The 24638-nt window shown below is 49.2% G+C and overlaps 1 long non-coding RNA gene across 1 annotated transcript in view; it reads left to right on the top strand.

Moving 5' to 3' along the window:
- LOC109276631 (uncharacterized) overlaps nucleotides 1-17044 on the top strand; it is a 49190-nt gene extending 32146 nt beyond the window's left edge. The window contains exon 7 of the long non-coding RNA XR_002084765.2: nucleotides 16708-17044. This is a non-coding gene — a long non-coding RNA (uncharacterized LOC109276631). The remainder of the gene's footprint in view (nucleotides 1-16707) is intronic.
- The last annotated feature ends 7594 nt before the right edge of the window (nucleotides 17045-24638 follow it).

Here is a 24638-nt window from a genome sequence, read left to right as displayed (position 1 = left end):
CCAAATCATTCCTGAATACTGACATACGAGAAATACGTATGAAACACTATAGGAGAACCGAAGAGGGGTCTGTCTCTTCGCATGAACAGAAGGAAGGTTGGAGACCTTGGAATGAAGCCTTGAAGGATGAGCCCAGTTTTGCTAGATGGTGTGGAGTGGGAAGGACCACCTAGGGCTGTGGTGTCCCACATGGTAGTCAGTAGCCACATATGACTATTTAGATTTAAGTTACTTAAAATTAAAACAAAAAAGTTAATTTCTCAGTTGTTCTGACTTTACTTATTTATTTAGGTAGAGAGAGAGGGAGGGAGGGGGGGTGCAGAGAACGAGGAAGACCGAGAATCCCAAGCAGGCTCCGCACTGTCAGTGCAAAGCCCAACTCCAGTTTCAAACTCATGAGCCATGAGATCGTGACCTGAGCTGAAATCAAGAGTCAGACGCTTAACCGACTGAGCCACCCAGGCATCCCAACATTTCAAGTACTCAAAAGCCACACCTGGCTAGTGGCTCTCACATTGGACAGGGAAGATACAGAACATTTCTATCACTGCAGAAAGTTCTACTGGACAAAGCTGTTGTGGGCAGAAAGGACAGCGTGCTGACTTCTGGGACGCCGTCAGCTTTGGTCTGAAAATGCTTCCCTGAGGCTGCTTTTTGTGCCACGAGCCTCGGAACCTTCAGCGCTGCCTTGTGACAGAGACTGGTCCATGGGGCATGGCCTGGAAAGCTGGGTGCCCAGTGACCACAGCATGAGGCTGCCGGGTAAGCCGTCCTCGCGGGCCATCTGCTCTGGGGGCTGGGCAGTGGATGCTGACTGGCGGTTATCAGCAAGGACACAGCAGCTGGCTTCAGTGGCATGTGGCCTCAACGTCTCCCTCCATTGGACATCCAGTGGACATCTAAACCCGAGCCCCGCATCCCTCATGCCCACCTGCTTCCCCACAGTCCTGCCCCCTCAGGTGATGGCATTTCCACTCTCCCAGCTGTTCAGGCCCAGGCCCTGGTGAGTACCTTACACCCCCCTCTTCTCCCGGCCCTAACCCTCCACCTAACCTATCAGGAAGTCCTGTCGGCTCTACCTTTCCAACATGGCTGGTGCGGCCCTCTTCCTCCCATCTCCATTGCTGCCGCCATGTTGGAACTCCATTACCTTTCACCAGGATTTCTGCAGCAGCCCCCTCACTGGTGTCCCAGGTGTCCCCCTTGCCCGCTCCCGTACCTTCTGTCCCCAGTAGAGTGGCTGGAGTGATAGTGCTAAAAGTTAGGTCATTTCATTCCTCTGCTTAAAAGCCTCCAAATTCAGAGTAAAGGTTAGAATCCTTACAATGTCCTGTAAAACCCTCTGTGACTGTAGAACCTGGCCCCGTTCCCTCTCTGACTTCATCTATTACTATTCCCCCACTGCATCCTCTGCTTCAGCTACATTTGCCTCCTCCCTGTTCCCAAGGGCCTTTGCTCTGGCTGTCCCCTCTGCTTGGAAAGCCTTTTCTCCAGATATCCGTACGCAAACTCCCCTCTTCCTTCGGATCTTTGCTTAAATGTCAACTTCTCAACGAAGCTCATGGCAATCTTATTTAAAATAGTAACCTGCATGCCTCCCTGTCTTTCCTGGCACCTCCATCCCCATTACCCTATAATACTCTTTTCTCAAATAGCGCACGGCACCTAGCCTGCCTCTTCGTTTATGGGTTGGCTGCACTCATTTTTGCTTTGCCGTCTCCCCTCCCTAGAACAGAGGCCAAGTGAAGGCAGGGAACTTTGTCAGTTGCATTCACTGAGATGTCCTATGTGCCTAGAGCCCACAGTGGTTCAGTTGTGTTCATTTGTTCTCATCCCGAGCTGCTCTCTGCCGCTGGGGAGCAGGTTGTGTGTACGTATGAGCCAATCGGCAGCCTGGGTCGGCAGCCCTCGCCTCTCCTTAGGCTTGCTGAGCGGGGCTCCAGGGGCGGACGGACTTACTGAAATTCTCAAGCGGAAGCTAGAGGCTTGGCCCTCAGGCGACCTGACTCTAAAGCAGTCTTCTGCTTTTCTGAGGGTCCCGGGTTGACAGAGGGTAGGAAGGGGTGGTTGGAGCAGTGAGGAAGGGGCTCCTGGGCAGGGTGGTGGGTTAGGGACCCTCGACGGTACGGTGGGGAGTGTAGTGCACCTGCCCGCGGTGTCCAGGGCGGCTGACTCTTTTCAAAACTGCTCCGTCATGCCCTCCAGTTGTACGAGCCTCCCGCGAGCATGCCTGATGACTCAGTAGCTGAATGGGACGGGGGAGGGTTTCAGGCATCAGAGCGGGGCTTATCAAGGGGTGGATGTGGAGTCTGAGTTGCGCACCGAGCGAGTGAGGAGAGGGCGCCGCGGGCAGCGAGTGGGGAGCTCTGCCCGCACCGCCCCCCACGCCAAGCCATGGATTTTTCATCTGTTCAAAGGGAACAGTAAAGCCTGCCTGTCTCCCTTTCAGCGTCCTGAGGATCAAATGAAATAATGTATATGAAAATGTTCCAAAAAGAATAAAGAGCTTGGCCAGGATAAAAAATTGCTTTTATTCCCAACGATAAGTCAAGGGTGAGGTTTCTAAGAAGTCGTTTGTGTGGGCTGTTATTTCAGATCCTGTTTGTTTTGTTAAAAAAAAAAAAAAAATTAAACCAAATCTGGGCCTGTTGTATCAAGGGACAGTGGAAGAAAGTGTGCTATATGGTTCCTCAGACCTGTGGTCCAGCCCTTTCCCGCCCTGGCGCCCTCCCCCTCCTCCCCCTCCCCCCTCCCCCCTCCCCCCTCCCCCCCTCCCCCCTCCCCACTTGTCTGATGGTCTCAGTGCCCTCCAGCTGCTGTGACGCCCCTGTGTGTCTCGGGCCGGCTGTGACCTTGTAGAAGACGGGATGCAGAACCGTGCCGCTTGGTCATGGGGCCAGAACGACCTGTCCCCAGAGCCTCGGTGGCCCCGCTGAGGGACAGAGGGAAGCTGGGGTAATGACCTGGCTTGTTCAGGACCTGAGTGGGGAGCAGCGGAGAAAGAGGAGGGCGACTTGTACCCGTAGGACCTCCGTGCTGTGCCAGAGGCCATCGTGACTTTCCGCCTCCCAACGCACCTGTGTCTCTCTAAGGTAGTGTTGCCCTTAGCTTAAAGATGAAGAAAGCTGAGGCTCAGAGAGGTTGACAGTCGGTCCCAGGCCACACAGCTTAGTGGTGACCAGCAGTGTCAGCATTGGAACTCAGATCTGTCTGGTTTCAGAAGCCCTGCCCTTTCCAGGCTGCCCTGCTCCCCCCTCTACACAGGCCGAGGGGTGGGGCTCCAGGTTTGGCTCCTTCCCTCAGATGTGTGATGATGGGCGTGTCTTTCCAACGTTTCTCACCCATTTCTTCAGCAACAGAGGCAGCGGTAACTTCGTCCCTCATGGGGTGGTTGTGAGAATGAAGGGAAACCGTGTATGTGGAGGAACCCGAATATTGCAAAGTGTTGCATGCAAGTGAGGAATGGCTATTAGAATTTTACCCTGTGACTGCCTTGCTCGAGAACCTTCATTGAGTCCCTCTTCCCCGACCCGCTGGATCCTGGCGTCCCTAGTTCCGTGCCTGCGCTCTCCCTGTCTGCCCCTCACCCGACCTTTCTCTGTGGTCTGGCAAATGGCATGTCCATTACTGGAAGTGTCCTTCCCGCCACCTCTCTGCCAATGTGGCTCTCTCGCCACCTTTCCGACCTGACACACATATGCCCCACCTCCTCCAGGAAGCCCTCCCTCACAGCCTCGCCTGCCTGTGTCACGTGGCTTTCAATGTGCTGCCTGGTGGCTGGGCACAAGTGCTCTCCAGCTGACTCAGAACCTTGAGAACTTCTCCCCAAGGAGGTTTGCCAGTCCTGTACCACTGAGATCATGGTTCTGTGCTCTTTGAATGCCCCCACAGCGCCTCGTCCAGTACTCGGGACCCGCGACTTAAACGGTCCGAAAATGTCAACCGGTGGACTAACGCAGGGTCCTGGACCAATGCTTCCACTTTCTCATGTGGTGGGGGTCACGGAGAGCTCTGGCAGCTTTTCCAGGCAGCCTCCTGCAGCCCCTCGGTCTCTTCTGGAAGAGGCAGCTTCCGGCCTGAGCTCACACGGTGCCTGGAGTGAACCGGGCCCCTCCTGTGTGCCTGGCCAGACCACCCTGTCCTTGCGGGGCCAGCTCACCGCAGAGCTCTGGGAGCAAGGACGCTGACCTCAGCCCCCTTCCCTGCCCTGCACTTCTCTCAAATGTCATGCCCGGGCGGTGCGTTACACCTTGGCTTGTCTTCCAAGAACCTAGAGAAAAGAGAGCAGCCTTGACCTTCCTCGTGCATGTAGTGGTAGGACCTCGTACGTCCCTTACCGTGGCTGGACACAGATCTCGAAGCAGGGTCACGTAACACCTGCGTACGGAGACTCCAAAGCTTGCTTTCCAGGTGCCTTCTGTGATTCGGGAGAGAAGGTACAAGGACCCCAAGGGGGGGAGGGTAACAGAAAGCACGCGTTGGTGTCACTCACATCGGCCGGTAGCCTGCCACTGGGCACATTAGCTCATCTTCCGGGGCACCAGTGTCCTGATGTGTAAAGTGCGGATGACAATAGCATGGCCACCACAATGCATGGCTTTAAATTCCGTCTCGAATTTTGTCCGCCTCCCCACTGTTCAGGTCTCAGGGTCGACGTCACCTTCTAAGACGTTCCCGCCACCCTAGGGATGTCCCTGGTGCCGTCCTGAGTGTCGCGCCCTGGCAATCCTTCCTGGCACTTCTTACGATCTGTAATCATTATGTTTGTGCAACTGTGTATGTTTTTGCTGCTAGAACGGAAGCCCCACGAGGGCAGGGAACACATGGGTCTTACTCACTGTTGTGTCTCGAACTCCTAGAACAACAGCTGGCACTTAGTAGGTGTTCGGTACACTCTGGTTCCCTTTCTTTTCCTTCCCCAGTAAATAACACATCAGTGTCAGGGAGAGAAAGTTTCCCGTTGGGCTTCCCAGTAAGTTCCTGCAAGGGCGTAAAAGTCCGAGCGGCCCGTGTCAAAAAGAAACTCCTACCCGCCACGGAAAGCTTGACCAGTGGGGGTCAGGGAGGGGCAGGTGCTGGTGACCTTTCAGCCTGAAGCAGTGGAACAGATGCCCCCCTTGTACCGAACGAACTGGCTGTGGGGTATCCTCCAGGAGACCCCTCCCACCCGGCCCCCGCAGAGCCGCAGGGCCATGGGCATTTCTGGGGACAGCAGCCTGGTTTTGCCCTCCTTCCTGTGCCCACCCCCACCTTCCCAGTGCTTAGCGAGCACCAGACGTTTCCACACGCGGCCACGGGGCCTCTGAGGACGCTCTGGAATCTGTCACCTTTCTCCCACGACACACATGCCAGGAAGATGGACGTGAGTGTGTGCGTGGGGACGGGAGGTGTCCATGTAAACTTTTTCCGAGGGAAGAGAAATGAAGGACAGAGCGGGAGAGAAGGGACTGGCAGAGATGTGAGGAGGGCGGAGAGAAAAATGTTGGAAAAGGGACTTTTTTTTTTTAATCTTAGAAAGGTTTGAATGAGTGGGAAGGAGCCAGCTGACAGGGGGAGCTTGAAAATCCAGGAACACAGGGTGAGGGAAGGCTGATAAGCAGACAGAGTCTAGGGGTTACCCGGGACGAAGGGGCTTCCCAGGAGGTGGGAAGAGGCCCACCAGGGACTTGTCCATGGCTGAGCTCCGTGGCTGAGCAGGCCAGGCATTGGCACAGGCGTGACTTTGTCCTGTCCTCCCTCAGGTAGCTAAGGGTGCAATTATATGCCTTCCAGCAATCGGACCTCACTTCCCCTCCACCCCCCACAAAAGCGCATTCCCCGTGCTGGAGATGGGACGCTAGAAAGCCACCTCATCTTGCCAGGCCTCGTTCTCCAGGACAGAGGGCTGGTTGGATGATGTCTGAGGTTCTTTCCAGCTGAGCTGTTGCGAGTCGACGGTTTAAGTTGCCTGTGATGGCTTTGGTGTCCCTGGCTGGGTCTGTTCTCAGGACACAGCATCAGGGGTCTCCAGGGGAAAGTCTTCACGTAGCGATGCTCCTGGCTTTCCTGAAGCCTCTTGCCCCGTCCTGCTTTGGAGGACACGGCTTGGGGACGAGTGGGTGCGTACGGGTTTGTCCGCCCTCAGGAGACTCTGCTGGCTGTGTGGGGTCTGGGTCAGCCAGGCGCCGCACAGCGGTGGTGACATGGGAGCGCGGGGGGTGCGTGACTTCAGCAGCCGCACCACGTGGCCTGGGTGGAAGCAATAGCAGTGGGAAATGGGGGAGGGGGCTGCTGGTGAGCTGATCGGGTTTCTCAATTATTTCTTTACACTAACCAGTTTGGGCTGAGCGAGCACCTGGGGCTCTTCAGTTTTGCGGGGAGGAGGTCCCGGGAGAGATGTTATGCGATCCTTCAATCTGGGCAGGGGGGCACCTGGGTGAGTAACGCGCACATAAAAAACCAGGGGTGGCTTTATTTCCCAAGCTGGTGGTGCAGGTCATGCCAATGACATTAGTTTTCTTTAAAAAGAGGCAAAGCCAACAAAAAATGCTATGTATGGGTCTGTAGTAGGGTTCGTGTGTGTTGTATGTCGGGGGGGGAGGTGGCTGAAATCCCAAATCAATAAGGTAATTGAGTTATTTCCGTCGAGTGTTTAAGGCTATTACTTTAAGTGAACACAGGGCAGTTGGCTGTGTTTGCTGTAATCAGCTTTGGACTCATCGGGCATATTGATCTGTCCCAGCGCTGTTTGGTGTTCTTGAAACATCAGCGGAAGTCTTACCCCCGCCTCCCCCTCCTCTTTCCTCCTCTTCTTCCCAAGGCTTCTGAAAAGCACAAACACAGTTCTCTCTGCTGGCTGGGTTGCAAGTTTTCCACTTCACATCATCATCATTTGTTCTAAAAGCAAAATGCCATTTTCCGCGACTCTTTACACTTGTGTGTGTGTGTGCGTGCACACACACACACACACACACACACACACACAGCCTCTGTGCTCAACAATGTGCTTTTTAATATAAAGAAGGAGTGAAGACAACAGGTCCACTATTTCTGCAATATCCCGGGGCAGGGAAGCCATTCCCAGTCCAGCAAGAAACATTGTGCCCATTGAGGCTGCCCTCCAGCTCTGGGCGGCTGACAATCCCAACCTTTGTGACCACCAGAGAATCATGGCCTGTACCCGTCCCCTCGGACTCCACCCTACTGGCCCCCAAAGGTCACTGACAGTGATGTCACGGAAAAGCATGGGGTCACAGAGCCTGTCCTCCGAAGAAGCTCTGGGAAGTGTTGGTGGGTCCCTGAAAGCTAGTGGACTTACCCACTCCCTTCCATCTAGCCCCCAGCCCTGAGCCCTGCAGAAGTTCTCCAGCTCAGAGGTAACGCACCGGGGCAAGGACTCCATCCTGGATCCTGGCCCTAGTGGGAGCGTGCGAGAAGCTGTGGGCAATCTGCCGTGCCCACTCTCCATGGCACCCGCTGGCTGTCAGGACTGAGCAAGGGGGACCCTGGCCCCTCCCCTTAGACCTCCTGCTGCTCATCTACTTTAACCCCATTCTTGCTGGGCTTGGCTCCACATCCGACATTCATTTGCCCTTTTGATGCCTCTCTCTCCCCAGCTTTACCCCCTGCGGAAATGGGATATGCAGGTGTACCTGTACACACATACACACACACACACACACACACACACACAGTCCCCATTAACCCACTCTGAGAGTGCCAGCCTCATCCAAGTCAGGCCAGAGAACCCAGGAAAACCCCTTGGTAACCTGGGGGTGCTGTTAGCTGGAGCTTGCGCACACCTGCCTAAAGTTTGGGGACACAGAACTCCTGGACTCTCTCGGGGGAATATGGACAGAATCCCAGAGAAAGCAACACGATTTATGGTAAAATTGCACAGACTGAGCCCTGTCCATGTGTCCTAAGCCACATACATTATTTCCCATCCATTCCGGGAAGGAGCTGTTTGTGTTGTAATTTTGCGCTGAAGAAGGTGAATCTCGGTGGTGAGGGCAAACTCTTGGGTGGTAGATTTGAAACCAGGTTTTGACTCCAAATCCAAGACCCCCCACTGCCCCCCACCCCCACCCCGGGCTATCCCGGGGCTTAGAAATGACAACAGGTAACCAGGATTATTTGCGCTCCAGAAGGGAAGACTTGTGCAGATCCATGTGTGGGCGGTGGGGGCCGGGGTGATGGTTTGAGGAATTTGGAGCCCTGGTAATGGGGTGAGATGGCACCATGTCTTGTGATCTCCTTAGCGCCATCATCCCTGGTACTTGTATCCTCCTCTCTCCTTGGGATCAAGCCCTTTCAACTTAACTCTGCCCAAGGCCTCCGCCATGACTCCTGCCACCCAGCAACCCACTGCTGTTGGGGAAAAAGTCCTGGCTCCCAATCTGGTGGCCCCTCTCCGCTCCCCCACCCCAACTCTGCCTTACTTGCTGTGCCTCCGACATCCATGCACTTCTGACTCCCAGACTCTGCAGTGGCCGTGCCCTTCTGCTGACACGTCTCCTTCTCCTCACTCTTTTTGGTGACCTCCTATGATCTTCTGAGTCCCAGCTTGTGACATTCTCCCTAATCCCCATCCCCACTGTCTTCCCATAACACTGCATTGTCTGGCCTAGCAATGCAAGTATGATCAGAGCTGTGGTTTAGAAAGATCACTGTATTGGTGGTGTAGGCATTGACTGGATGAAACACTAAGGGCTGGGAGAACATTTGGAGTCTTTTGCAACCCTTTCAGTGAGAGAGGAACCAGGGCAGGGGATAGAAAGAAGAGTTCTGGCTGGGGGTGGGGGTAGGTTCTGGAGATTGAGACTCCCAGACATGGAGCTGAGTTTGAGCCCAGGGTCAGACTAAAGGAGGCTAGCACCTGTCCCAAGATGGCTTTCAGGGAACTCTTGCCTCTCGGCAGGGGACTTCCCTAGAAGACCTTTGGAAGACCCTTTCAACCCTTTAACTGATTCTGTTATAACTGTGGCATTCTCTGGGTTGCTCAGAAGGCAGGAGCTCTAAAAATAGAAAGCCTTATTATCACCGATTAAATTTCTTTCCACCTACAGAATTTTCTGAAAGTAATAAGAAGAGGAAGCCTGAGTCTGTGCTGAAGTGTTCAGGGAGCAGATATATGCTGAGAGGTGATGACAGAGATAAGGAGGGGTTGAGGGGAAAACCACTGATTGAACACGCTAGTGGGTAAAGAGACTTTCCAGAGGGTGTGGACCCTTCAAGGGGAGGTGTGCATGAATATTAAAACTATAGAGTGCCCGCCGAGGCCACTGTCTGAGCCATGGGAGGACAGTGGCCATGGGGTGCAGTGACTTCACCCCTGTCTCTGCCTCAGGGCAATGCACGAATGACCTCTGCAACCCTGCTCTGGGGTGCAGCTCATTCCCCAACTCTCCTGCCTCCTGATGCATTTCATGCTCATGAAGATCCCCCTGCAAGGCTGACGGCAGCCTCACAGTTTCTGAGAAGGGCGCCCTTGACGACTAAGGATCTGTAAAGTCGCACAAAGAGTCCAAAGAAGAGAGGGAATAGAAAATACTCTATTTGTGCATTTTATTATGTTTTTAAAGAATTTTAAAAATGTTTTTTTATTATTTTTTTTTGAAAGAGAGCGAGTGGGGGAAGGGGAGAGAGAGAGAGAGAGAGGGAGAGAGAGAGGGAGGGAGAGAGAGAATCCCAAGTAGGCTCCATGCTGTCAGCCCAGAGCCCGATGTGGGGCTTGAACTCACAAACCATGAGTTCATGACCTGAGCCAAGATCAAGAGTTGGACACTTAACTGACTGAGCCACTCAGGCGCCCCACTTATTATTAAAAAAAAAAAAAAAAAAAAGATCCCTCCCCCGGGCAATCGAATCAGTGTCAGGTACTCCACACCTGGATCCACCCTATAGCTCTGCCCTAGAATAATTTAGAACAATTTTAATGCCTCTTTCTAATGACGTGAAAAAGTCCAAGTCACTTTCTATGTGCTTCTTCCTGTAGGTTCTCTTTGCCCGCGTGGCTTAGTCCCACATCCTGGGTGCCGTCCGTGGTCAGGCGTTCCCGCAGGGGTGGTCTCACTAGCCGGGTCTACGTTGGGGCTTTGCAGTCAGGCTTGAAACCTGGCCCTTCTAGTAACTGGCTTGGGTTCTTAAATGGAATTATTCCAAACTGCCATTTGTTCAAAAGTTAGAAATGATTGAATAACAGCATTTACACATGGTTTAACATTGAGTTTCCTTTTCCGCAAAATGGAGACCATAAAGGAGTGCTGTTTAATGGGTTTCAGTTTTGCAAGGTGAAGACAGTTCTGGAGAGTGGGTTGCACAACAGTGTGTATGTACAATGTGGACATATAACCGAGAAAATTTTAAAGGTCTTATTGTTTCAGTGATTCGTGAATCGGGTGGCACCCAATCCAGCAGATAGAAAGGGGCTCCTGGGCGTCTGGGTGGCTCAGTCCGCTGAGAGCCCGACTCTTGATTTCTGCTCAGGCCGTAACCTCGCGGTTTGTGAGATGGAGCCCTGCCCTTCTAGCTGCCAGTGATGAACCTGCTCAGGATTCTTTCTCTCCGTCTCTCTCTCAAAATAAATGAATAAACTTAAAAAGAAAGAAAGAAAGAAAAGGGGTACAAGGAGCTGTACAAATGAAAGACTTTTATAGGCAGAAAGGAGCAGGAACAAGCAACTTATACCAGGTTAGTAGATGGTTACTTTCCATTTAGGGGATGGTGGGGATTTTATAAGGCAGATCTCCTACCGAATGCTGCTTAGGAGGTTCCTGATTGGCTCGTTTACAGTTCCATCTCTGATAGAGTGGAAACTATAATTGAGTTGACGGTGTTTGATGAGGTGGGGTTTAGCACAGGCAACTCCATTTTGGACCCGCCATCTTGTTTTCCACAGTACTCAACACTACTGGACTGCGTACTTAAAAATAATTAATGTGGTAAGTTTTGTTATGTGGGCTTTACCACTATTAAAAAACTGGAGATAATAAAGTCGGTCTCACCTGACGGTGAAGGTGGGCTGAGAAGACGTATGTAAAGTACTAGGCACAGTTCCTGGCATCTGGCAAACACACAGCTCGATAATTGTTAACTTATTAGTAGTATTAGTATTGATATTTCTTGTTCCCCAAACCGGCATTCTCTTCCCCCAGGCTAAAATCAAGGTGTCTCTACTAGGGAAGGGAAGAGCTAGAGAGGATCATCACCTAGTGGAATGTCCAAAACATTCGTTACTGACATTAGGTTCTCCTTGAGGCCGGAGTTTATAATAACGACAGCTAACACTCATCTCCACACAAATGAGCCCACTTAAGCCCCACAAAACCCGAGGGAATGGGTATAACTATTTCCATCATTTGTCTGAAGTCACACAGCTAGTAAGTGACAGTCCAGATAAAGCTGTTTGTCCCAGAGCCTACAGTGTTGACCACCAAGTCATGACCTACACCCAGCCCACCACTACGTTAGAATCTCTGGCTTATGGCCTCTTGAAGCGATGGGTCCCTTCTTAGCTGTGGCCAACGAAACTCTTCAGGCCTTGATCTCCTGTAATGCCAGCCATCAGCTCAGATTTGTAGGCCATTTGTATTTCAGACGTAAGAAGGGCACACCTGAGCGGTGCTCACGTTGGCTGAACTCTGGAAACAGTCCTGAGGTCACTCATTCTTCGTAAGACTACGCAGTTCAACCCCTCAGAGCTCTGTGGTTGACTCCTTTCTCCCAGAGGTTCTATTTATTTAGCTTTCCATGTTCTTCGCTCCCTAATTAATTAAAGTAATAGATGCACAGAATAAGAAATACGCAGGCAATCAAGGACAATAGAAAATGCAAAGTAGAAATGTTCCTTCCCCTTCCCTCGCCTGTGCCTCTGTTTCATTATTTCAGTTTCTAGTTCTTCTGGTGCCTATTTCCAACCTTTAACCATCTAAATGCTTTTATGCCTTTCTCTTGGTTTTTCATTTTTAAACAGTGTTGATTGATTTCTTACCATGAAAGAAGAAAGATATAACTCATTTGCTGTAATCCTCCTTCTAATTTTGCTTGTTTTTGTTCTTCACCTGTGTAATTTTAAATAACATATTTAAATTTATATTTTTAAAAGATTATGTTTCTCGATATCTCAACTCTAGACAGTACTTTTCTGATTTTTGCACTGCAAAATAAGGACTTTACCTTCCTCTGTGTTCTGATTTCTACCAGCTGCTCTCCTACTTTTCCATTGCTTGTGTAAAATAGTCACACTCTGGGGGTGCCTGGGTGGCTCAGCTGGTTGAGCCAGTTGAGTTTGACTCCTGATTTTGGTTCAGGTCATGATCCCAGGGTCATGGGATTGAGCCCCAAGTTGGGCTCCACGCTAAGTATGAAGCCTGCTTACCATTCTCCCTCTTTCTCCCTCTGCCCCTCTCCCCCACTTGGGTGCTCTCTCTCTGAAATAAATTGAAAAAAATATTTACACTCTGTTCTGTAACTACCATTAGATCCTCTGTGTCTGGCTTATATGCTGATTTTTACAGATTAAAAATCAATGGGTATTTATGTTATGATTATTTACTTATTTTCCTCAGAACAAGCAGTGTGATTAGACCCAAAGAAAAGATGTAATTCTATTGTTGAAGTAATTAAACACGGAGGCCATTAGACTGAGGTGACTCTAATGTTCTGGTAGCTTACCTAAGCCAGAGTCAATTCCTATAAATGTACTTGTATCCAAGAAAGCAAAACTTAATAGTAACCAATCACAACAGCCAACTAGGCTTTCCTAAATAAGGCAACAGCTTGAGATTTAGACAATGAAATAATTTCCTCGCTTTGCTTTTATGTCTGTTCTATAAAAGTCTCTCCCCAAGTTCCTGTCCGCCAGGTGCCCCTAACCACTTTTGGCTTGGTTCTGGTGGATTCCAACCAATGTTTGCTCAAATAAACTCTTCAAAAATTGAATGTGCCTCGGTTTATCTTTTTTCATACTACGTTGTTAAGACTTTCCGTTCAAAGGAGAATGCTTCCAGAATCAATGCCAGATGGATTCTGTTTTCATACATTCTATTCATGTTCAGAATCATGATACATTTTTACTTTTGTGTATTTTGACTGTGACTTTTTAATACAACTCTTTGCTAATTTTATTTTTCCTGGTATTCCTAACTACATTTCCTTTTCATTCATAGACAACGCTATTCTTTTTAGATCATCCAGCTTCTCATCCTAGTTACCTGCTATGGGAAATTGCCTTGATTTAAACAATTTTTAATTTAATTTTAATTCTTCTTCAGCACTGGACCTGAGCTGAGACATAACTGAACATGAAAGTTATGAACATCCCCAGCCTAGGTGAGGACATCCAGGAAGCCAGCCAACGTTGTTCTAGGTTTCCTGAGTCATAAAGGAACCATGAAATGCAATGTGGCCTCCTGGAGAAGGAACTGTATCTGAGTTCATGTTCTTGTTTCCACACACCACTTAGTTTCTCTGCACCTCAGGATTGGTCTCCGTAGAACAATGGTGGCTACCATTTTATTGAGCATGTACTAAGTGCTGAGCATAGCATTCTAAGCACCGTATGTACATCACTGCGATCCAGCTCCAAAATAACCATAAGCAAAGGCCAATCATCATTGCAATTTTAGACACAAGGGGCTGAGATTCAGCAAGACTAAGCAATTTCTCAAGGTTGTGAGTAACAGAGGCAAGGCTTGAACCCAGGTGGCCTGACTCCAAAATCCAGTATTGTTTCTGTGAAAGAATTTCTCAGCTCCCTTTCTGCATTAAATAAATGCCAATGATTCTGTGAGCACTTATTCTATTAAGTATCGATAGCAACTACCTTTGGAGCTGTGAATTTTGAGGGAGGGCCCTTGACTCTTAAAGATATCCTTCTCAGAGTGCTCTGTGTCCTTTCCTAATATGCTTGGTTATTTTCTAGGTCCCCTGGGGAACTGTCACTGACGGGTTTCAATTCACTTCATTGCTGGGTTACTTTTACTCTTTCCAGATCCTGTGCTCTCCTGTCGCTCAGATATCTGTTTCACTTGGCTGGAGTATGCTTTCAAATGATCATTATGAAGAGGTGCAGAGGCACTGGGTGGCTTAAGTATCTGACTCTTGGTTTCGGCTCAGGTCACGATCTCACAATTGGTGAGTTCAAGCCCCACATTGGGCTCTGCCATGACATTGTGGAGCCTGCTTGGGATTCTCTCTCTCCCTCTCTCTGCCCCTCCCCCACTATCTAACTCTCTCTCAAATAAATAAACACTAACAAAGGTGCAGTGGATGTCAAATTTCCGACACTTAGCATACAGTTTTAGTGATGGCAGTCTGATACATGTTGCTTTACAGATAACCACTTTTATTTTTTCCTAAATCTTCAAGTATTGACAGTTGGCATTTCTAAACTTTTACTTGGATATTCTTGGGTGGTGGACCTAGTGTGTATTTTTTGTAAGCTCCAGGCACTTGTCCTTCTTTCTTTCTTTCTTTTATCATTTTCTCCCTTTCATCTTCTCTGTTCACATTTTCTGGAATGCATTAAATTGATGGTCCACTTATTGGGTTGACCCTCTAAGTCTCTTCACTTTTTGTCTGAAATTTTCTATGTCTTTGTTTTAATGATCCATGGTCTGAAAGTCTTTTTGAATTTGCTCTTCACTTGCTCCATTGACCTTTTCCATTCAACCATATGTTTGTAATTTCCAGTGTCTCTTTCCTGCTCTCTGAATGTTTTCTTTTTACAGCAACTCTTTTTGTTTTATGGATGTACTATCTCCCTGAATCTTTCTGAGCAGAGGAATCAGAATCGTTGTTTTAATTTATTTTTTAAGTTTATTTATTTTGTGTGTGAGAGAGAGAGTGCACAAGCAGGGGAGGGGCAGAGAGAGAGGGAGAGAGAATCCCAAGCAGGCTCTGCTTGGGTTCCACATTGGGCTCGAACCCATGAACTATGAGATCATGACCTGAACCAAAACCAAGAGTCAGATGCTTAACTGACTGAGCCACCAGGTACCCCTAGAATCATTTAAAAAGTCTTTTCTGTTTTGTTTTCTCTGGAGTGAGTGTTTTTATTTGTTCATCTAGATTCTTTAGTGATGTTGAATTTTCTCAAATGCTTGGTGTCCTTGGAAATCCCACTCATATTTTTTTGAATGAAAGAGAAAGTTTACTAACTTCTGAGGTCAGCATGAATTTCCTTTATGGATGTAGAGACCTATTTATTTACCAGGTCTCTTTCTTAAATGAAAGACAAAGTAAAGGTGATACACAAAATGCCTGCACTCATGCTAGTTAAAGTCTTAGAGATGCAAACATCACATACATAATGGGATAAATATAAAATTTTGGTGAGATTTGGTGAGAAATACCAGGGCTTTATAAGAGAATATAGTGGGAAGATCTAATTTAAATTGGAGTTTTAGGAAGGGCTTTTCCGAGGAGGTGACATTTATACTGGGTCCTGAAATATTGGTTGGAGTTGCCTGGTAGAGTTGGTAGAATACCAGAGCATTCCAAGTAGCAGGGATAGCATGTCTAAAGGCCCTGGGGCAGGAAAGGGTGTGACATGTCGTAGGCACTGAAAGGAGAGCTGTGCATCTATGACACAGTGATCGAGGGCAAGAGTACAGGAGTTTAGGTAAAGAAGTAGCCAGGGGCAGGTCATGGGGACCTTAAAGATCAAGTTACGGTAAAGGAGGTTACTTTTCAGTTCAATTATAAAACATTAAAGGCTTTTTTTTTTTTGAGAGAGAGAGACAGAGCGAGAGAGAGAGCACACATGAGCAGTGGTCAAAGGGAGAGGGAGAGAAAACCTTAAATGGGCTCCATGACCAGCCCAGCACAGAAGCTGACATGGGGCTTGATCTCACAACCAGGAGATCATGACCTGAGTGGAAATCAAGAGTCAGATACTTAACCTACTGAGCCACCCAGGTGCCCTATTCATGAAAGGACTTAAGCATAGGAGTCATATGATCAATTCTGCATTAAAAAAAAATCTGGCTATTGTGTAACTAAGGGGATGGAGAGGGTAACAGTGGAAGCAAGGGGAAAAGGAGGTGTTTGCAGCAATCCAGGCAGAACAAGATGGAGACCAAGCTGGGTGCATCGAAGATGAGAAGAACTGACAGCATTGGGTGGCGGAGGAAGTAAAAGAAACAAGGGGGAAAGTGGTTTCATATTGGCTGGAGCTGCCATCTAGGAGTGGAAGACTCTGGAAGAAAAGCAGATTTGGAGGCAACATCCTGAGTTTAGTTAGGCTGTGTCAGGTGTGAGATAGTTGTGAGACATCCAAGTCTAGATGTCTAGAGGGGCTGTGAATACTTAGATCTGTGAGGATTGTGCCAAGGAGGCCAAAGGATCATGCTTCAAGAGGGGAAGAGAAGAAGTCAGTAGTGTTGAACGCTGTTCCATTGTTAGATAAACAGCTAAAACATGAATTCAAATCTGAAACAAAGGGGCTTCTGATGACCTTGGAGAGAGTGGTCATATCAGAGTGGGGGCTGTGGAGGCCAGATTTGCGGACTCAGAAGCAAGTGAAAGGTGAGCAAATGAGTAGGGGTGGGGCGGGGTGGGGGAGGGTGCTCAGCAGCTTCTGGAGGTATTGGCTGGGAAGGGGAAGAGACAGCCGCAGCTAAAGGGAAGTGGAGCATAATATAGGTTCCCACATCACAATTATTCATCAGATCGTGAGCTTGAGAAGGACAGGAAGCATTTCTGACACTTCTTTCTGTCCCTTAGGCCAGCACAATGGCTAGGATATGGGAGTTGATCAAACTGTGTTTATTGAATCTGCAGAAATATACGAAGGCTGGGGAAGAGAATGGCTCTACTGTTCCACGGCAGGTAGAGCTGGCTCAAAGCCTGGCCTGTAGGGCTGTTGCTGACGCTGCCCACAGGTCCAGACCACCACAGACTGTGGACAGTCACGACTTGTGTAAATTGCCATTGTCAGCCTGGCCTCTTGGGGTCAAGCTGCTGAAGTTCCAGTAGGCCTGCTGGTAAACCCCAGGTACTGTCTGTAGAGTCGAATGGCCCTCTTAAGATAAGAACAGATGTTTTCTTTTCTTTATTTAAAAAAAAAATGTTTAAATGTTTATAATTTATTTTTGAGAGAGGGAGAGAGAGAGAGAGAGAGAGAGACAGAGTGTGAGCAGGGAGGGGCAGAGAGAGAGGGAGACACAGAATCTGAAGCAGGCTCCAGGCTCTAAGCTGTCAGCACAGAGCCCGACGTGGGGCTCGAACTCACAAACTGTGAGATCATGACCTAAGCCGAAGTCAGACGCTTGACCGACTGAGCCACCCAGGCGCCCCAGAGGTTCTTGTCTTTAAAAAAAAAAAAACAACAGCCCAAAGATCTCACAGCTGGCCGGTGAGAAGCTGGGCCCTGAACCCGAGACAGTAGACTCCCCGGCAGAAGTTGATGTGGATAAAGCACCCAGTCTAGCATCTGGAACGTACAAGGACTCATTAGGTGTGGATCATCCTTCCTTGCCCCATCTCATGTGCTTTCCCTCTGCCTGGCAGCCTCCTGTGCTCTACGGTGTGTCCCCGGATGGACAGACAGTATTCTAATAGAGTAATGAAGCTTGATGGTATGGAAATCAGCATCGGCCTTGACCTTCTATTCATAGTGTATGAACTCTGACTCTCCACTTTGGTAGGACTCACCCAGAACACCATCAACCAAGAGGCCACGCCAAACTGAGTTACAAGAGAACTTCTTAAAGTCTTTCTTCGGTGAGTACAAATAAAACCCGTGTTTCTGCTTTTTGTTTTTGTTTTTTTCTTTTGTAAATTCACAACCTGGTTTTACCCAAGTATTTGTACCCGCTCTGCTCATATCTTGAAACAGCACTGGGGGCTTCTAGGTCAAGGACACAGGGGGATCCTAATCTTCACTAGCAGCAGAAAAATCTGGAGAGGCTCCAGACACACCCCAGCTAGCAGGGCTCAGACAGGAGAGGCTGCCCCGACTGGCGGGTACCACAGATCCTGCTCGTCCGTTCCCTTTGGTGCCTACTCTGTGTCTGCCCATGTTTGCCTTTCCTCCACCCCCATCCCATGTGCATCCCTACCCCCCTTCTCCCAGCTGCAGACTCCCTATTCTTATCAAAAGCTGCTCCTGTTCTCCAGATCATGTAATGCCCGTTACCATGGCACCCGGTACTTCACATTATTAAGACAATCTCTTTATTAGTAAGCCCGCTCCTCCCAGGAAGTCAGGCGCCTCGGAGCCCATTTGACGAGACGATGAACCCGAGTCTCTGGAGGTTTCGGGACTGTCAGGGGGTCAGGACAGACAGGCTCGGAGAGCTCGGGCCTCATGCCCCACTCCTGGATTGCACCTGACTGCTTAGAGGGTGACTGGGACTCTCACAGCCTCCTTCCCTTTCATTGCCTTCATTGCCTTTTCTTTTCATCATGCACTCATAATAATTATACACGTTATCACACTTCACGTTTTACAAAAGGCTTTCAAATACATCCCTACTTTCCATCTTCACAGTATCCCTGTTGACTAAGAATTTTGTGCTCATTTTAAAGGCTGAGGAAACTGGAAGCTGACATTCAGGGAATCTGACTGTTCAAGGTCATACAGACACTCAGGGGCAAAGCTAGGGCTCAAACCAGACCCTCTGCTGTCTCTACAACCCCTTTTCTTATCCTAGACAGACAGATAGGCACACAGATAGACAAAAAATTCTATGCCAATTGCGTGCTCAGTAATAATTTGTTGATTTATAGGCTCAACGTGTCCGCTTGGAATCCAATGTGATGTTACTGACTCACCATTACTGACTTTGGACTGCCTTCCCAGTAGACGAATAGCTTCAACGACTTTTTTCTTCCTTTCCTTTCCTTTCCTTTCCTTTCCTTTCCTTTCCTTTCCTTTCCTTTCCTTTCCTTCCCTTTCCTTTTTTCTTTTCTCTTTTCTTTTTTCTTTTCTGCTTTTTTTCCTTTTGAGCATCTGCTATGAACAAGGCACCACTGGAAGTGGTGGGGTATACAAAGAATGTCCTACATCACCTGTATTCTTAGACACCTGTATTCTTAGACACACCCTATGCTCACAACGCTATAATCTAGCACGGAGTGTGATAAATGATAGTCATCCATTCGCCAGCTACTCATTGCCTACCAGCCACGTCCCAGGATTCAATGACGGGTAGAAGAGATATGCTCTCATGAAGCTTTCTGTCCGTGGAGGGAGGCAGGTATTAAGCAGAGTTATACAATTGGTTGATTATAATTAGGATATGTGCTGGTGAGGAAGAGTGGATGCGTGGCGAGAGCAAAGAAGCAGAGGTCCGACATTTGCTAGGGTGGGGGGATGGGGGTGTGGCACGGGAAGCTTCCTAAGAAGAACACATTGATCTGCTGAGTGGGATGACACGTCCCAATGTCCCTCTACCCCCCGCCCCAAGGAAACTTGCCTCATCACAATGAGGCCAAGCCCTCAGTAGACACTGAGGAAAGAGCGTGGATTAAAAAGGGCATGCGAGATGGGTTTTAATAACAGCAAGTTCAGTGACATTAGTCTGTGCATAGGCTTCATGTGAAGAAAACCCAAAGGTCACATGGCTGAGCTAGTGGTGGGTCACAACAGAGAGGTGCTCAAAGTTGGGCAGTGGGTGTAGAAGTGCCAAGAGCAGGGAGAGAGAAGGAGATACGGCCACGCGGAGAGGAGGGAGAGGGGGAGAGTGAGAGAGAGAAAGAAAGAGAGATACCTAACTGGGGGAACCAGGAGGAGGTGGCATTTAGGCGCCCAGAGAAGGGCCAGCTAGGATTCAGCCAATGGGGAGGAACGGTGGGGAAGGCGGTGTTCCAGAAGGGATGGAGCAGCTCGAGCGAAGGCAGGGAACAAGGGCGAAGGAGCGAGCAGGGTGGGTTTGGGGAAGAGAACACGGTGCCTTTTTCTGGAGACTAGAATGTGCTGAGTCAAGGCGAGGGCCAAAGGTTTGGAGAGATGGAAGGGGACCCAGTGCAGATACCTCTGTGGGTGGAGGGGGAGCCATTAAGAGTATTTGGCCCGAGGAATCACATCCGAGCCCTATGCATTAGGAGGATTAATCTGCCGAGAGTGCACAAGATGGATGGACGGGGAGGGAGGAGGGATGGTAGCTGCTCCTTCTATGCCACTCCCAGTGTCTTCCTGGTCGACCCCTGGCAAGCTGATCGATAAATGGAAGTTTTTTGGTTTAAAAAAAATTTTTTAATGTTTTATTTTATGTTTGAGAGAGAGAGAGAGAGAGAGCACGAGCAGGGGAGGGACAGAGAGAGAGGGAGACACAGAATCTGAAGACAGGCTCCAGGCCCTGAGCTAGCTGTGAGCACAGAGCCCGACGCAGGGCTCAGAGCCACGAACCGCGAGATCATGACCTGAGCCGAAGTCGGATGTTTGACAGAGCCACCCAGGTGCCCCTAAATGGAAGTTTGAACACAGTCCTCTGCCTACTTTCCAATGGAAAAAGGCTGATTAATTTTTGGCCCTAATCATGATTGCTTTCTTAAATTACCTGGCATGACTGATCCTTCTCTGAAGTATAGAGAGGGTATATCCCTGCCCCTCAAACAGTTGATAAAATAATGGATGTTCGAGAACTACATATAGGATTAATTGAATTTCCTCTCTTCTTACTTTAGCTTTTGGGGGCCTAAAGTCCTTGGGAGCTATTTTCATCTGCCAGGATGTCGAGGGGAAGTCCTCTCCTCTGCCCCTGCCTTCTCCACCTCTGATTATAGAGTCCTTCCAGTCTTGGCTAGCTGAAGCTTGCCAAAGGTCTGGACCAAAGGCATCCGTGCAGGGTCATGGCGGGAGGGGGCAACATCAGCCTCAGATGCAGGCTTTGATTAGGCGTCAGAAAGGCTCCAATCCTTAAATATCTGTGCCCAGCCTGCTGATGTGTCTGAAATTCCCCCTTAAGAGTCACTGATGTTTGGGCAATTCCAGAAATAACGCTGTACCCTTAACAGCTGCCCATGGGTGACGTCACAGGCAGCCAGAACAGCCTTCCTCTTCCCACATGCCACTGCACCGGGAAACTGCTTCTAGAGCTGCCCTCCCCCGCTGTCCATCAGACTCTGTAGCGGCATCTCTAACTGGACATATTCTGAGACTGCTTTCGCCAGGCTTTTCCTCTTCACCCGGTCCTGTGCGCGCTGAATGCTTTCAACTATTTCTTGTCTCTTGGGCCTACTTTCTCCCAACTAAGTCTTCCCAAAACCCATAGCTGCAAGGAAGCACCACTTCACCCCTACCTCACCTTCGCACTCAACCCTTTTTCCAGAATCTTCGTCCGACCAGAGTCTGGGCCACCTGCTTGTCAGGGACAGAGGTTTGGATAGTTCAGGAAGTGCATCTTGCACATTAAAAACAAAGGTGGGGGGGGCCCTGGGTGGCTCGATCGGTTAAGCATCAGAGTCCTGATTTTGGCCGGGTCATGATCTCGCGGTGTGTGAGATCCAGACCCGCGTCGGGCTCCATGCTGACAACTCAGAGCCTGCTTGGGATTCTCTCTCTCCCTCTGTCTCTGCCCCTCCCCAGATCGTGCTCTCTCTCTCAAAATAGACAAATACACACTTAAAAAAAGTAAATATTGTGTTCTCTCTACCACATTTTACCAGGAAGATGAACTTTTTAAAAATTTTTTAAATGTTTTATTTTTGAGAGATAGAGAGCACACACAAGCAGGGTATGGGCACAGAGAGAGAGAGAGGGACAGAGGATCCAAAGCAGGCTCCGTGCTGACAGCAGAGGAGCCCAGCACAGGGCTCGTACCCGCGAACTGTGAGATCGTGACCTGAGCCGAAGTCGGGTGCTTAACCGACTGAGCCACGCAGGTGCTCGTTTTTTTTTTTTTTCAATGTGTATTTATTTATTTTGAGAGAGAGTGAGAGAGTGAGATGTGTGTGTGTGTGTGTGTGTGTGTGTGTGTGTGTACGAGGGAGGGGCAGAGAGAGAGGGAGAGAGAATCCCCAGCAGGCTTCATGCTCTCAGCGTGGAGCCAAACGCGGGGCTCGACCTCATGAACCGTGGGATCATGACCTGAGCCGAAATCAAGAGTTGGACGCTTAACTAACTGAGCTACCCAGGTGCCCCGAGAGAGCACAATATTTACAGTCAAAAGAATTTCCTAAGCTTGACCCCACTACTTACAATAACCGTGGCTTTAGGAACTCAGGCTGTAAAAAGAGATTAATGTTGGCCTTACAGCGTAACCGGGAGGCGCGGATGAGTAATCTCTAACACCACAACATGGTGCGAACACCCGGTTGAGATTTGGCCTTCTTTAGGTGCCATTCTGGAGGCTGCACATTTCACTGCTTATAGGAATCACCTGCTGAGCTTGTTAGAGATGCTCATGCCCAGGGCCTCTGTAGCTCCAGAGATTCTGATCCAGAAGGTCCGGGCGGGGCCTAGAGATCTCTGGGTTTAACAAGCCCCCCAGATGAGTCTCACGCAGATGGTGCCTCGACCCTCTGAGCTACCCCTGCTGCAGGGGGTAGACGCCTCAGATGCCGACTTCCTCCACTGGTTCTCTTCAGTGTCCCGTGGTCGATTCTGGCGAAACTGGGTCCGGTATGTCCCCGGAGGACTAGGATAATACACTAAACACAGAGCTTTCTCCAACTCTGTCTGCTGCTGCTAAACATTGACTTTAAGACCTTCCTTGTGCCACACTTTTGCCCTAATCGACTATTTCTCTGCCTTTAGCTAATTCTATTCATTTTTGCTGTCAGGCAGAGTTACCTGAATGCTGCCGGTTAGTGCAGCTCTCACTCAGTTCCTTCGGAAACTAAATGCTTTCTGGCCTTTTGGGATTAGCTGCCTGGAAATAGCATTGGTTATACAGCGTTTGGCTTTTGGCAGTAAGAGAACTATGTCTTGGTGGGACACTAACTCAAAACGCCTTCCCCGCTGCAGAGAAAATCATGACAGCAAGATAAATTCTCGTGTCCTGATAGCCAACGTCCTTTCTGACTGCAGCCCCCTGTGCATTTGCTCTCCACGATACATCATACCTGCTTATAAATAAGCTATGAAAGCGTGTCGTAGACTATCGGGTGTTACACATATGGGAGATTTCATTACCATTGCCTGTATAATTGCAAGACCTTCCTATGCTCTAAATGCCTGAGAACAGAACGAGGTCCATTTTGCCCAAGTCCTCCTTTGTGGCATCGCCATGCTCAGTGGATCTTACGAGGGAACAGGATAGCGGTTGTGTTGCCATACAGAGCCCACAGCTGGGGGCTCATGAATGAAAACCCCGTCAAATATAACAGACACTTGCCCTTATGTAAATATAGCTCTACAAGTGGTGGGGCCTTTGGGCTGTGCGAGGGTAATGGTGAGGTTCTGGAAGTCCCTGTCTGCCCCGCCCTGCTCAGCTGCCGGCAATGATAATCTGCCTCCTGCAGTCACTGGAGGGTATATTTAGAGCCTCTTCCCCAAGAGTGAGCGGGATCTGAAAATAGATCGCTTGGCCTGTGTGTGATTGGGTTGCAGCCTCTAAATCGACACCTGAATGTATGTAGCCAGTAACCAGGTCAGTCCATGTCTGTTCAACGGAATGCGAGTGCCAGTGGCCCGGTCTTGGGGGCTGGGCTCTGTTCCAGTATTTCTTCTTCCCTCACGGGACTTGAGCAGACCTTCCTGAGGTCTAGTGCTGACATCCACCTCTTTGGCTGTGGCTCCTTGGATCCGGACCCAGTCTGGATTAGAGAGTCCCACATTTGAACTGCTGACCTCTCTCTAGAAGGGACCAGATGTTTCCCTCTGGTCTCCACTCTGTGTGATCACAGTTGTTCTATATCCTGAGAGCCCCCATGTGCTTTGCAGCTGTGGCCGAGTTGTTTATGTGACAAGGGGAGGGTTTTATGACCATAGTTTGACTGGGAACCATTGAAGGGATGGAAGCATCTATGTAACCCATTCTTTCTACCTTGAGAATTTTATGACGATGTTATTTAGTTTGGAGTTAAGGGCAATTAAAAGTTACCCTCAACTTCGTAGCTTATAGCTCCACGAGAGCGGGGACGGAGTCTGTCCGGGTCATAGTGGTAATCTTAGCGTCCGTTCAACAAGCATTTATGAAGCACTCATTGTGTACAAAGCCAAATGCTAGATTCTTTGATATTATAAAGATGAAGGAGTTGTCCCTATCCTCAAGAAGAAGGTTCCAGTTTAATAAGTAATTATGATACAGAGGGAAATTAAACTAGTGCTGTAATAAATATTGAAGCAAGTGTTTCGGAGAATGGTCGAAGTATTACCTATTTGTACGGGCAGATTGATGGAGGAGGCAGCCTTTATTTATATTATTTTTTAAAGTTTATTTATTTATTTAGAGAGAGAGAGAGAGAGAGACAGACGGGGGTGGGGGAGGAGAGAGAATCCCAAGCAGGCTCCATGCTCAGTGTGGAGCTGGACGCGGGGCTCGATCCCATGACCTGAGCCGAAACCAAGAGCCAGATGGTCAACTGAGTGAGCCACCCAGGCGCCCCAGGTAGTGCCTTTAATGAATAAGATTTTGATGGCAGAGGAGGTAAGGTGCGAGCACAATACCAGTAAGCCTCAAGGCAGTATATGCTAAGTCTACACAGCAGACAGCCTCAGCCACCACAGATCCTGCTAAGCAAGAGCTTGTGTTCATAAGTTCTGACTG

The sequence above is a fragment of the Panthera pardus genome, unplaced genomic scaffold, assembly GCF_024362965.1.
Source record: "Panthera pardus isolate Hobbes unplaced genomic scaffold, ASM2436296v1 HiC_scaffold_21, whole genome shotgun sequence".
NCBI lineage: Eukaryota > Metazoa > Chordata > Mammalia > Carnivora > Felidae > Panthera > Panthera pardus.
Note: the sequence above shows the minus strand (reverse complement) of the source record. Positions and strands in the feature narration are given on the sequence as shown.